The following is a 4864-nucleotide window of genomic DNA, read 5'->3' as shown; positions in this document are numbered from 1 at the left end:
AAGGGAAGAAGCATGAAGTAGGAGCTGAAGGAGCAAGTAGGGTCAAGAAAGGTTTGTTGGACTTTTTTAAGATGTGATAAACAGCAGCATGTTTTTATGCAATGGGAAAGATTCAGTAGAGATGCATTGAATGCACTTATGGTGCAGGGCAGACAAGTGAATTTTGTGTTTTTTTTTTATTGTTTTGTTTTAAAAAATGCAATTTTATTGAGATATATTCACACACTATACAAATTATCTGAAGTATACCATCATTGGCTCACAGTATCATCACATAGCTGTGCACACATCCCCATGATCAAATTTAGAACATTTTTATTTCTCCAGAAAAGAAATAAAAACAAAAAAGAAAACCCAAATCCTTACCTCTCATCTCCCCCATTATTGACCCATAGTATTGGTGTGGTACATTTGTTACTGTTGATGAAGGAGTATTAAGATATTACTATAGCCCGTAGTTTGCAATAGGTACATTATTTCCATGTGCTCTTCTATTATTAACTCCTTGGAATAGTGTCATACATTTGCTCTAGTTCACAAAAGAACTTTTTAAAATTTGTATAGTTAAAAACAGACATTGTCCATCTCAAGAGTCACTGTGTTATACATTTCCATGTTTGAACTTCCAACTTTCCTTCGGTGACATACATGACTCTAAACTTCCCCCTTCCAACACATTCACACACCATTCAGCACTGTCAATTATTCTCACAATAACCTGCTACCATCACCTCTGTTCATTTTGAAATGTTAAAGTTCAACCTAGTTAACATTCTGCACATATTAAGCAACTGCTCCCCATTCTTTAGCCTCATTCTAAATCCTGGTAACCTATAGTCTATGTTTTATGGCTGAGTTTACACATTATAACTAGTTCATATATGTGAGGTCATACAATATTTTTCCTTTTTGTGTCTGGCTTATTTCACTTAAAATATCCTCAAGTTTCATCCATGTTGTCATATCTTCAGGACTTCATTGTTTTTACTGCTGAATAATATTCCATCATATGTATACATCATGTTTTGTTTATCCATCCATATGTTGGGTTGTTTCCATCTGTTGGCAATTGTTGATAATGCCGCTATGAACATGGGTGTGCAAATGTCTGTTCCTGTCCCTGCTTTCAGATCTTCTGGATATATACTGAGTAGCGGGATTGCCAGGTCATAAGGCAGCTCTATACTTAGCTTCCTCAGGAACAGCCAAACCATCGTCCACAATGGCTGTACCATTTTACATTCCCACAAAAAGTGAATAAGTGTTCCAATTTCTCCACATCCTCTCCAACACTTGTAGTTTCCTGTTTGTTTAATAGCGGCCATTCTAGAAGGTGTGAGATGTTATCTCGTGGTTTTGATTTGCATTTCCCTAATAGCTAGTGAAGCTGAGCATCTTTTCATGTGCTTTTAGCCATCTGTATTTCTTCTATGGAAAAATGTCTATTCATTCTTTTGCTCATCTTTTAATTGGGTTGTCTGTCTTTTTTGGTGTTGAGTTGTAGGATTTCTTTATATATTCCAGATACCAAACCCTTATCAGGTATGTGGTTTCCAAATATTTTCTCCCGTTGATTCAGTTGCCTTTTTACCCTTTTGACAAAGTCCTTTGAAGCACTGAAGTATTTGATTTTGAGGAATTCCCATTTATCTAATTTTTCTTTTATTGCTTGGGCTTTCAGTGTAAAGTCTAAGAAACTAACACTTTTTTTTCAGGTCTATTTTTCTTTATTGAAGATGAACATTTTTAATGTATTCTTTAGCCATTTGTATTTCCTCTTTGGAGAAATGTCTTTTCATATCTTTTGCCCATTTTATAATTGGGATGTCTGTACTATTGTCATTGTGTTGTAGGATTTCTTTATATATATTGAAGATATCAGTCTCATCAGATATATGGTTTCCAAATATTTTCTCCCATTGAGTTGGCTGCCTAGTTATCTTTTTGAAAAGTTCCTGTGAAGTACAGAAGCTTTTAACTTTAAGAAGCGACCTCCTAATAATAGGTCTTGAAGATGTTTCCCTACATTATCTTCTAGGAGTTTTATGGTACTGTCTCTTATATTGAGGTCTTTGATCCACCTTGAGTTAATTTTCTGTATAGGGTGTGAGGTAGGGGTCCCCCTTCATTCCTTTGGATATGGATATCCTGTTCTTCCAGCCCCATTTGTTGAAGAGACTGTTCTGTCCCAGTTCAGTGGATTTGGGGGCCTTATCAAAAATCAGTCAACCATAAATCTTGGAGTCTATTTCCAAAATCTCAATTCAATTCCATTGGTTAATATGTCTGGCTTTGGGCCAATACCATGCTGTTTTAACTACTGTGGCTTTATAGTAAGCTTCAAAGTCAGGAAGTGTTAGTCCTCCCACTTCGGTTTTCTTTTTTAGAATGTTTTTAGCAATTCGAGGCATCTTTCCCTTCCAAATAAATTTGATAACTAGCTTTTCCAAGTCTGCAAAGTAGATTGTTGGAATTTTCATTGGAATTGCATTGAATCCGTAGATTAATTTGGGTAGGATTGACATCGTAGTGACATTTAGCCTTCCTATCCATGAGCATGGAATATATTTCCATCTCTTTAGGTCCCCTTTTATTTATTTTAGTAAAGTTATGTGATTTTCTGTGTAGAGGTCTCTTACATCCTTGGTTAAGTTTATTCCTAGGTACTTGATTTTTTTAGTTGCTGTTGAGAATGGCATTATTTTCTTGAGTGTCTCTTCAGTTAGTGTGTAGGCCCATTACTGACTTATGTCATTAATCTTGTATCCCGCCACTTTGCTGAATTTGTTTAATAGGTCAAGTAGCTGTGTCATCGATTTCTCAGGGTTTTCTAAATATAAGGTCATATCATCTGCAAATAATGACAGTTCTACTTCTTCCTTTCCTATTTGGATGCCTTTTATTTCTTTGCCTTGCCAGATTGCTCTGGCTATAACTTCTAGCACAATGTTTAATAATAGTGGTGACAAATTGCAAACAAATTTGGACATGGATATCCAGTTCTTCCCTTGGGCATCCTTGTCGCATTCCTGATCTTAGAGGGAAGGCTTGCAATGTCTCACCATTGAGTACTATGCTGGCTGTGGGTTTTTCATATATGCCCTTTATCATATTGAGGAATTTTCCTTCAATTCCTACCTTTTGAAATGTTTTTTATCAAAAAAAGGATGCTGAATTTTATCGAATGCTTTTTCAGCATCTATGGAGATGATCATTTGATTTTTCCTGTTTGATTTGTTACTGTATTGTATTACATTGATTGATTTTCTTATGTTGAACCACCCTTGCATGCTTGGAATGAATCCCACTTGGTCATGGTGTATGATTTTTTAATGTGTCTTTGCATTCAATTTGCAAGTTGAGAATTTTTGCATCTATATTCATTAGGGAGATTGCCCTGTAGTTTTCCTTTCTTGCAGCATCGTTATCTGGTTTTGGTATTAGAGTGATGTTGGCTTCATAAAATGAGTTAGGTAGTGTTCCATTTTCTTCAATTTTTTGAAAGAGTTTCAGTAAGATTGGTATCAGTTCTTTTTGAAAAGCTTGGTAGAATTCCCTTGTGAAACCATCTGGCCCTGGGTTTTTATTTGTAGGATGCTTTTTGTTGACTGATTGGATCTCTTTGCTTGTGATTGGTTTGTAGAAGTCTTCTATTTCTTCTCTGGTCAGTATAGGTTGTTCATGTGTTTCTAGGAAATTATCCATTTCTCTAAATTCTCTAGTTTGTTGGCATACAGTTGTTCATAGTATCATCTTATGAATCTTTTTATTTCTTTGGGATCTGCAGTAATGTCCCCCCTCTCATTTATTATTCATAAGATGATAATAGGAGTAAATAAAATATTCAAAAATTGATTGTGGTGAATGCACAGCTATGTGATGATACTGTGAACAGTTGTACATTTTGGATGATTGTATGTGAATATATCTCAATAAAATTGCATTTTATAATTAAAGGTTACAATAGGGACATTGATAGAATTTATATTGTACCATTTTAAGTCCCTTCTCATTTCTTTCTGTGTATGTTTTTCATACATATTCTTTGTGGTTACTATGAGGCTAAAATTTAACATCCTAAATCTATAACAATCACATTTTGATTTGTTACCAACTTAACTTCAATAGCATACACATACACTTCTCCTCCATCCCCCACCTTTTAGTTGTACTTGTTACAAATTATATCTTTATACATTATATGTCTAAAACCATAGATTTATCATTATCATTATGCATTTGCATTTGAGAATCTGTAAGAAGTAAAAAGTAGAGTTACATACCCCAAAATACAACACAATGCAATATGTATAAATTATAAATATACTAGCATCTGTAATTACCATATGACTACCTTCACCAGAGATCTTTACATCTTTATGTCACTTTGACCCACTATCTAGTTTCCTTTCCTTTCAGTCTGAAGAATTCCCTTTAGCAACATGGTTTATAGGTTAGGAATAGTGATGATGAGCTCCATCAGCTTTTGTTTACCTAGGAATGTCTTCATCTCTCCCCCATATTTGAAAGGATGTCTTTCTGGATATAAAATTCTTGGTTATCAGTTGTTTTCTTTCAGCACTTTAAATATTTTATACCACAGCCTTCTTGCCGCCATGGTTTCTGATGAAAAATTGAAACTTAATCTTATTGGGATTCCTTTGTACATAATTTCTTGCTTTTCTCTTGTAGCTTTCAGAACTCTCTTCTTGTCCTTGGAATTGGACAGTTTGATTGCTATGTGTCTACACATAGTTCTCTTTGAGTTTATCTTATTTGGGTTAATTGGGCTTCTTGAATGTGCCTATTCATGTCTTTCTTTAAATCTGGGAAGTCTTCTGCCATTATTTCGTTAAATATTCCT

The sequence above is a fragment of the Choloepus didactylus genome, chromosome 5 (genome assembly GCF_015220235.1).
Source record: "Choloepus didactylus isolate mChoDid1 chromosome 5, mChoDid1.pri, whole genome shotgun sequence".
Classification (NCBI taxonomy): Eukaryota; Metazoa; Chordata; class Mammalia; order Pilosa; family Megalonychidae; genus Choloepus; species Choloepus didactylus.
Note: the sequence above shows the minus strand (reverse complement) of the source record.